The sequence below is a fragment of the Eptesicus fuscus genome, chromosome 5 (genome assembly GCF_027574615.1).
Source record: "Eptesicus fuscus isolate TK198812 chromosome 5, DD_ASM_mEF_20220401, whole genome shotgun sequence".
Taxonomy (NCBI): domain Eukaryota; kingdom Metazoa; phylum Chordata; class Mammalia; order Chiroptera; family Vespertilionidae; genus Eptesicus; species Eptesicus fuscus.
Window position 1 is genome coordinate 50812128 of NC_072477.1, and position 10382 is coordinate 50822509.

At 44.5% G+C, this 10382-nt stretch overlaps 1 protein-coding gene across 1 annotated transcript in view; it reads right to left on the reverse strand.

Moving 5' to 3' along the window:
- The window catches only part of RNF111 (ring finger protein 111), a 95807-nt gene extending 85723 nt beyond the window's left edge, over positions 1-10084 (reverse strand). The window contains exon 1 of the mRNA XM_008139180.3: positions 9753-10084. The gene's annotated coding sequence lies outside the window, so the exon portion shown is untranslated. The remainder of the gene's footprint in view (positions 1-9752) is intronic.
- Positions 10085-10382: the final 298 nt, after the last annotated feature.

Genomic DNA, 10382 nt, shown 5'->3' on the forward strand with positions numbered 1-10382 from the left:
GTAAAAGAAGATATATCTCCAAGAAAAAGGACTGGATAGTAGGAAGACAGGGATAGCAAGACTACTTATTTTTCCTTGTACACCCTTTATGCCTTCTGAACTTAGTAATATTTGCATGTATTACTTTTGTCTTTAAAAAAAGTAAATAATTTTTAAAAAACAAAAACATCAAAAGTGGCTACAAAGACATATAAACATACTACTCAGAAATATGGAAGTAAATACCAGAAAAAAAAATTTTAAGAGGTGAATGTTTCTGCTTAGGAAGTGGAACTAGGGCAGTGATGGGCAACCTTTTGAGCTTGGTGTGTCAAACTTCGCCAAAAAACTGAGCTTAACTCGGGTAGTGTGTCACTTTGAGGAAAAAACTAACTCCAAGACTCTAGTCGCAAATGTTTCATCCTCAGGAGCAGCAAATGTTTCATCCTTGGCATGCAGCCGCGTGTCATCAGAAATGGCTACGTGTGTCAGTGCTGACACGCGTGTCATAGGTTCGCCATCACTGAACTAGGGGATAATGAAGTAGGACTGCTGTTTTTCAGTATAAGCCTTTTGGAATCAACTTTTTAAACCATGTGTAGATTAACTGGTTCAAAAATAAAAATCATTCAAAATATTATCTGGAAAAACACATGTTAGATTTAAAAGATAAATAAACCAAGGACATACTCATGCATAAAGGAGAGAATGTCTGTGAAATATGACAAAATCCTGTATAATAAAAGGCTAATATGCAAATTGTCCCCTCAACTGGGATTTTGACCAGGGGGCGGGGCTGGCTGGCCAACCACCTGCAGCCCCTTACCCTGGCCAGCCCTGCCCCAGATTGGCCCCCACCACCCTGATCCAGGGGTGGGCCAGCTGGCCAACCACCTGTGGCTCCTCCTCCTGGCTGGCCCCACCCCCAATCAGCCCCCATACCCTGGCCAATCACCTGCAGCCCCTCACCCTGGCCAGCCCTGCCCCCAATTGGCCCCCACCACCCTGATCCAGGAGCAGGCCAGCCAACCAACCACCTGTGGCCCCTCCCCCAGGCTGGCCTGGCCCAACTGGCCCCGATCGGGGCAGGCTGACCAGACCCCACCTGTGCACGAATTCGTGCACTGGGCCTCTAGTGTAAAAATAACTGCAGGAAATAATGTGCTTGTGAGATTTCACTAATATAGAAATACTAAAGGCCCAGTGCATGACATTAGTGCACTGGGGGAGGAGGGGAGGGTGCCTCAGCCTGGCCTGCGCCCTCTTGCATTCCAGGACCCCTCGGGGGATGTCCAACTGCCGGCTTAGGCCTGCTCCCTGTGGGTCTAAGCCAGCAGTCAGACATCCACCAAGGGGTCCTTAGCACTGCCAGAGGCGGGAGAGACTCCCGCCACTGCCACTGTGCTCACCAGCTGTGAGCCTGGCTTCTGGCTGAGCGGTGCTCCCCCTGTGGGAGCGCACTGACCACCAGGGGGCACCTCCTGCATTGAGCATCTGCCCCGTGGTGGTCAGTGCATGTCATAGTGACCAGTCGACCGTCTGCCCCCTGGTGGTCAGTGCACATCATAGAAAACAGTTGAGTGGCCTTAGTGTATCATTAGCATATTACGCTTTGATTGGTTGAATGGACAACCGGACACTTAGCATATAAGGCTTTTATTACATAGGATTATTCTATACTAGAGGCCCAGTGCACTAATTCTTGCACAGGTGGGGTCTGGCCAGCCTGCCCCAATTGGGGCCAATCGGACCAGGCCAGCCTGAGGGAGGGGCCACAGGTGGTTGGAGGGCTGGCCCTGCCCCCAATCAGGGTATGGGGGCCTATTGGGAGTGGGGCCAGCCAGGAGGAGGGGCCACAGGTGGTTGGCCAGCTGGCCCGCCCCTGGATCAGGGTGGTAGGGGCCAATCGGGGGCAGGGCTGGCCGGGGTGAGGGGCTACAGGTGGTTGGCCGGCCGCCCCCGCCCCCAATTGGAGTGGGGGGCCAACTGGGGAGGAGGTGGCTGAGGGAGGGGCCACAAGCAGTTGGCCAGCCAGCTCCACCCCCTGGTCAAAATCCCGGTGGAGGGGACAATTTGCATATTAGCCTTTTATTATATAGGATTACAATAAACATTTTCATTAAAAAGCAACAGAAGGTCTTATAACTTAAAAAGTTTTAAGTATATAAACCTTTTTTTTAATTTCTTTATTGATTAAGGTGTCACATATATGTCCTCATCCCCCCCATTCCCATCCCACACCCCTCCCCACGGATGCCCCAACACCCCTGTTGTCCTTAACCATTGGTTAGGCTCGTATGCATACACACAAGTCCTTTGGTTAATCTCTCCCCCCTACCCCCACCCTCCCCTACCCTCCCTCTGATAAATCTTAAGTCTTTTTTTTTAAGTTAAGTGTTTAAACCCTCCCCTATACACACACCTCCACACATACACAAAGTAAAGATAACCTTTTATTTTATTCCTTCTATTTCATTTTATCACAATTAAGATCAAATCAATCACTTACTTGAAAAGAATAATAAAATAGTTGCTTTCTGAAAGAGACTTGACTTGGGGTGGTGAACACAACAATACAATATACAGATGATGTATTATAGAATTGTATACCTGAAACCTATATAATTTTATTAACCAACGTCACCCAACAAATTCAATTAAAAAGTTTAAAAAAAAAGTTGGGGTGTTTTTGGGGGGTAAATATAATAAACTGCTAACGCCAATGTAATTACTACTTCATAAACAAAATCTTTATAGAAATATAAACCCACTATCAAAATGTAATTTTAATTTTTTCTCATAGGATGTCCTGATCCAGGAAAGAGTAGATTATTACTATGAATAAATAGGTAACTCAAAAGCAAGTTGGATTCCCCACAAAATGGCACCCGGGCTCCTTGGAAAATGGCTGATTCCAGGATTGAGACAGAAAGGATCAAGATAAGCTTCAAACATCTTGATGTGCCAAAAAGAAAGGAAATACTAAAGAAAAATTAAGAGATTATGTCAAACAGACACAGGAACCAGAACAAAGAGGTTCCCACTGTACAGATCTGGGACAACTTGAGCATAAAAAAATAAAAATAAAGGCAATAATGGACTGTAACCCACATGTCCATATTGATAATAGATAAAAGGATGCTTCTTCCTACAACAGCATGACTACTGATAAGGTAGAGAAGATGGAGGGATTAGAAAAATAACCATTTTGCAACCATCAAAGTAAAGAGAAGTACAGGCAATAATCATTAATATATGCTAAATCCAGGAGGCAAATTCATGAGGATATAGAAGGTCTAATTAGAAGCAGGGTATCTGAACTATCTCAAAGTTATTCCCACAGATTGTTTATTAGGTGCAAGAAGAAAGAATATAACTATACTATAAAGAAATGAGATACCATCACCAGGCAAATAAAAATTAACAACAGCACACCAATGACATGTGCTTCTGTATCATACCTGAAAAGGATACAAAACCCCTGAGGATGTTTAAGCTGAATCTAATTATGAGGAAACATCAGACAAATCCAAATTGAAGAATATTCTATAAAATATATAGCCTATATTCTTCAAAAATGTTAATGTAATGAAAGAGAAAAGCTAAAGCACTATTTCAGATTAAAAGCAACTAAGTTATGACAACTAAATGCAATTTGCGATCCACACTGGATCCTATGGGGAAAATGCTATAAAGAAACAAATTCTATTATTGGGACAAATTGAAAAAACTGGAATAGGGTCTATAGATTAGATAAAGATTTTATATTATCAATGTTAAATTTCGTGAATTTAGTAACTGTAGTGTGATAATGCAAGAGGATGCAACATACAGTGATTATTCCTATATAACAAAAGGCTAATATGCAAATTGACCGGACCGTGGAACGACTGGTGGCTATGACATGCACTGACCACCAGGGGGCCGATGCTCAACACAGGAGCTGCCCCCTGGTGGTCAGTGTGCCAGAAGCCAGGCTCACAGCAGCCGAGCGCAACTCCCGCTTCTGCAGCAGCACCTAGGATGTCTGACTGACAGCTTAGGCTCGCTAGCCGTCAGTCAAACATCCCCCAAGGGCTCCCATACTGCAAGAGGGCGCAGGCTGGGCTGAGGGAACCCCCCCCCCCGCCCGAGTGCACCAATTTTGTGCACTGGGCCACTAGTCCTATCTAATAAAGAGGGAATATGCTAATTGACTGCCCCACCCTCAAAGATGGCAGAGCCCACAGCCACAAGATGGCAGCGCCCAGTCCCCTCAGCCCCGCTAGGGTAGCAGACGTGTGGCAAGGCCTACCTCCAGAGCCCCCCAATCTCCTAAGCCCCCCAGCCACCCAGGGCCAGCCCGAGGTGCAGGCAAGCCTCAGATGGCAGCTGCCCAGCCCCCTAGGGCCGCCCAAGGCTCAGGTAACCAGGGCCGGCCGAGGCTTGCACAGCCAGCAGTGGCAGCAGCAGAGGTGTGATGGGGCATCACCTTCCCCTGATTGCCGGGTCGCCTCCTGCCCCCTGAGGGCTCCCGGACTGTGAGAGGGGGCAGGCCAGGCTGAGGGACCTACCCTTCCAGTGCATGAATTTTCATGCACCAGGCCTCTAATTTAGAGATAAATGGGCAGAAAAGAGAATTAGAAAGCAAATGTGACAAGTGTTAAAAATTGGTAAATCTGAGTATAGGGTATTTAAGAGTTTTCATTTCATTTTATATTTTTCTGTACTTTTGAAATTATTTCAAAATAAAAAAATTTAATAAAGGCAAATTGGGATATGAAGAGATGGTGAAAGGAAGTAATTTATTCTGAAGTCCTATATAGTACATACGAATAAGGGAAATGAGTACAACAGTGACTCAGACTGGCATATAGCTAGCTCCATATAGAATTTCTTAAACTTTTAATTCTCTAAATAAAGAGAAAGACTTTTCAAGGAACCACATAAACACTAATATGCTGATCCTGTATACTTCCACAAAAATCTATGATTTCATGCTAAAACAGTACACACTGAGGGGCTTTTCTTTCCTCCAGCAAACCAGAAGCTCCTCATAGGCAGGCCTAAAGGTCCTGGCGCTTTGTTTTAACTCAAGCACTGACACAGTGTCTGAAATATAGCAGTCATATTTGTTGAATAAATGCTGGTATAAATTATTTTAAATACATTGCTAAACATGGACATTTTCAAAACTCACTAAAGCAGAGGATACTATTAATACCCACATACCTATCACACTCCAACCCAACAATTGTCAAGATTACCCCACACTTGCTTCATTTAGCTCTTCTCTTCCCCTTGTCTCCCCTTTTCTGCTTGGAAGTATTTTTTAAAATATATTTTTATTGATTTCAGAGAGGAAGGGAGAGGAAGGGAGAGATAGAAACATCAATGATGAGAGAGAATCATTGATGGGCTGCCTCCTGCCTGCCCCCTACTGGGGATCAAGCCAACAACCCAGACATGTGCCCTGACCAGGAATGGAACTATGACCTCCTGGTTCATAGATCTAAGCTCAACCACTGAGCAACGCCAGTTGAACTTGGAAATATTTTTAAACAAATACCAGACATCTTATTTGTCCTCCTCATTCTTCAGTTTCCATTTCTGAAAAATATGGGCATATCCTACCTAATAATAGACAAATATGCAAATTGACCGCACCTTTGCTACGCCCAAGCCACACCCACCAACCAATCAGGATGAGTATGCAAATTACCCCAACAAAGATGGCGGCTAATTTGCATATCAAGACAGCTTAGAAAGAAGCCAAGAGATGCTGAAGGGAGCAAAGCTGCGGAGAAGCAAGCAAGCCGGGGAGGGGGGGGAGAAGGGAGGAGCGGAGGCGGGGCCGAGGGAGAAGGAAGGAGAGCGGGGCGGGCTGGCGGAGAAGGCGGGCCGGGGGACAAGGGAGGAACGAAGGCGGGGCCGGGGGAGAAGGAAGGAGAGCAGGGCGGGCTGGCAGAGAAGGCAGGCCAGGGGACAAGGGAGGAGCGGAGGCAGGGCCAGGGGAGAAGGAAGGAGAGCGGGGCGGGCTAGCGGAGAAGGCGGGCCCGGGGACAAGGGAGGAGAGCAGGCGGGGCGGGGTAGAGTGCAGCAGGAAACCCTATTGCAGGATTTTTCCTGCAACGGGAACACTAGTTCTTACATAAACATAATACCATTATGATCCCTAACAAAATTAACAATTCCTTGATATCATCTAGTACTCATTCCCATTCAGGTTTCTTTCTAAGTGTTTTAAAAATACTTTTGATTTGAGTCAGGATTTAAACAAGGTCAACACAGTACATTTAGTTGCTACACATAAAATATTTCCAACCTTCTTTTTTAAATTGTCTTTCAGCAATTATGAAAAAGCCTAACAGACAAACCAGTTTTCACTTGTAGATTCTCCAGAATCAAACCCAATTTAATGCATTTGCTGTTCCCTTTCTCTACAGCACTCTTCCTCCAGATTGTCACTATGGCTGATTCTTTCCAGTCAGTCACTGATCACAAATCAAATAAAGAGGCCCTCTCTAACCACTCAACCCATAGTAGAGCTCCACTTCCATTCATTCTCCATTACATGGTCCTATTTTTTTCACGGCACTCACAATACCTAAAACTATTCTGTTTATTAGATGTTTCCCCCATAGATTGTCAACCTCATGAGAGCAAAGTGTCTTCTTCACTGAAGACCAAGAACAATACCAAAAACATGAGGCATTCAATAAATACTTACCAAATGACTAAGTAATAAGGCAGTACCTCTATTTAAAATGTAAACTCAGTAGTATTTGTTTTTAAACATTAGTCGCTCACTCCTCGTGTAATGGTTTAAATCGAGTATCTGTAGAAACCTGCGCCAGCTGTTACCAAGAATCTGTGGCATACAGGAAAGAAAGAACAGAGGTGTATGCCATTTTAATACTGGACTTTTACTGAACTGTGATCACAGTTTCCTGAAAGAAAAATTATTCAGGATGATTTCAAAAGCATTACCAGGATTTAAAACAAAGTTTCATTTTTTAGTATCACATGAGAGCTATTAAATCATGAGAAATAGCTACAATGTGACAGAAGCATTACCTAGAAAAATAAACATGGCTTCAGCACCGGTTTTTTTCCTAATATACAGTACCAGTATGTATCATGAATGAATTCATAGTTTCAGTATAGCATTCTTTCTGGAGACTGGATTATAATGAATATAACAATGAATACCAAAAACCATTAAACTTGGGACCTAGACAAAACTAGGGTTATCTATCCCACACTAGTCCTTTAACAGTTGAAAGATCTGAAGTCTAGGGTGGTTATCAATAAAGTCACAGATCTAATGAACAGCAAGCAAAGCTAGATCTTAAATCCAGATCTCCTGTGTCTAGCCCAGCATTCTTTCATAAGATAATGTTCCCGCATAGAATGTTAATGTTGTGTTATAACATACTTTAATTACTATCATTTTTAGTACTGTCATTTCCCCCCCCTTATTGAAGTCCTGGCTCATAGGAGGGAAAATGTCATGGGCACATATAATTATTCTCTAAGTGAAGCATGTTACAGAAACCCTTCTTTGGCAAAATAATAAAAGAAACATCTAAAAAAATCCAACTGGGCCCTGACCGGGTTTGGCTCAGTGGATAGAGCGTCAGCCTGCGGACTGAAGGGTCCCAGGTTCGATTCAGGTCAAGGGCATGTACCTAGGTGGCGGGTACATCTCCAGTAGGGGGTGTGCAGGAGGCAGCTCATCGATGTTTCTCTCTCATCGATGTTTCTAACTCTCTAACCCTCTCTCTCCCTCTCTGTAAAAAAATCAATAAAATATGCCGAGACCGGTTTGGCTCAGTGGATAGAGCGTCGGCCTGCGGACTCCAAGGTCCCAGGTTCGATTCCGGTCAAGGGCACGTACCTTGGTTGCTGGCACATCCCCAGTGGGGGGCGTGCAGGAGGCGGCTGGTCGATGTTTCTCTCTCATCGATGTTTCTAACTCTCTATCTCTCTCCCTTCCTCTCTGTAAAAAATCAATAATTTAAAAAATATATTTTTTAAAATAAAATAAATTTAAAAATCCAACTGTTTAATTCAATGATATTTTACTCCACATTTTAAAGTAAAAATAACTATTTAGGAATATTTATTGATTATTTCTTGCTTTAGACATGTAAAATTGCTGTTCTCTTATTTTAAACACCTGTGTAGGTATTTTTCAATTACCCGTAGAAATAAAGTACTGAGTGAAATCTGTCAAGATGTAAGCTCCACTATAATGTATTTTTCACCAAAATGGAATTTTGATTATATCTTTAAAAACCAGCTCTAGTGAAAGAGCTAACATGAAAGTGACCAAAAGGCACCAAACAAAAGGAAAAAAGTGATAGGAGAATCCACACACATAAGATATAGCAGCTCTGATGAACAGGGAGAGACTCTACTAGTTTTTCATACAATACTTATCAGACCAATTCATAAATACCCTCACTAGTTTTTTAAAAACTATTAAATCTTAGGCAACAAACAAAACAAGCAGTAGAAAGATGTCATTTGTCCAAGGTTAAATGACAAGAGACAGACTAAAGTAAAATAATTCAAGGCTTAAAAAAAAAAAAATTTAAAATTATTTTTAGAGTAAAAGGGCTCCTTTCTCATCCTATCTGTTTTTTCCAACAAAAACAATCAACGACTACTGTTTAGTATGAAAAACAACATGGTTTATAATTATATGAAAATTTTTTCTAAAAAATACAGTAACAAACTATCAAACTATAGATCTTCACCCTAATAAAGCTAAGTAAAACCATTATTATAGGACTTCTATGTAATAATGACATTACCTTCTATTATTTGAAAGCAATGACAAACAAAAATGGGAAAGGAAATGAAACTATTTTCCCCAGTCTGTTCTTTTTGGTTCCAGAGGTCCCTAACACAAGAAAATTAAACATAAAATACCAAATGGAATAAAGTTTGGATTGACAGGTTCATAAAGGATAGGAACTATAAAGTCTATGTCAGCTGGCATCTTACCCCTTCAGGGTCCTAAATTCATACTGCATACAAATCAAGAAACAGGAAAGCATAAAATACAACTAAGTCACTCCACACTACGAACATGAACACACTAAATGAATACCCTACACTTCCTGGTATTTTTTTTTTAAACGTTAAAACTTAGACTTGCGCTAGAAAGTATCCGTAAAGATTTACCGTAACCTACTTAACGACCATTGTGAAAACCCTCCATTTCTGCAGCAGAGAACAGCTACTTCCACTACGGCACTGCCACTGACAAATTATCTAAGGACAACAAAAATATCAAGCTTCTTTTTTTTTTCATGAGCAAGCCAACTCGATACAAAATCGGACGCGGCTGTATTTCTGCGGTTCCGCGGACGACGTTTCCTTGATCCAGAAGAAGGCAACTCCCCAACCGTCAGGGCCGGCTCCGCGCCCTCCAACACCCCGGGCGCGGGTTACCTTCATCACTCCATTGTCAAATCGCACTCCCACGCCTCGGTCCTCAGCCCCCATCCTAGGACTCCGGGGAGAGTCAAAAGAGAAACCCCCTCACCCACACTTCCTCGCTGTGCGGGGTGTGGGTGTGTCTGCAGACGGACGCTTCGCTCAAACACAAATCCACGGAGACCCAGACCCCAAGTCGCGACGCAGCCAGCCACAGCCGGCCGGTCGCCGACCCCAGCCTTCCGCGGCCGCAGCCCTTCCTCTTTCTCCCCTCCAGGCCGGCCCCTCCCCCGTTGCGCGCACGCGCGGCCTCCAGTCGATCCCCTCCCCCCTGGCCCCCTCACCTTAGTCATTAGCCACCCTCTTCCCGGGGTCCTGGAATCGCCGGCCCAGGAAGGAAGACAGGAGACACAAGGGTGGAAGAGGCTACGTCGAGAGCCAGGGGTCTGCGATTCAGATCTCGGCCTAATTAGGCCCCTATGGGCAGGAGCAGCGTCTGTCACCGCCACCAAAACTGGACGAGCGGCAGCGCCTGGTTCGGCCCAGCTCACCCGGTTTGGGTTCAGAGTGCCTAATGTGGTCCCACAGGAGCTCCTTCTCACAAGCTGTGGGCGTTTCTATGCTGCACCGACCTAACACCTCGCCACCGCCGCCGCCACTGCTGCTGTGCTGCCGCTGCCGCTGCCGCTGCTGCTGCTGCCGCCGCCGCCGCCGCCTTACCAATCCCTCCTCTACCCAACGAGCACGACACTCCGCGGCTTTACGACAGTTCGGAAAGTGAGGTCGCTGTAGCCTTCACGCCTCTAGTAACATCTGTTTGTTTCTGCGCTTGCTCAGAGTCTTGGTTCTCATTGTCCCGCCCCTGCTTCCCCGGCCCTCCCCTTTGTACTCGCTTTACCGGTCTGTCCCTAAAGCCGAACGGTGTCAGGAAGCTCCTTACAGTATTTCATTTTCCTTGGTGCTTGTGCACTGTT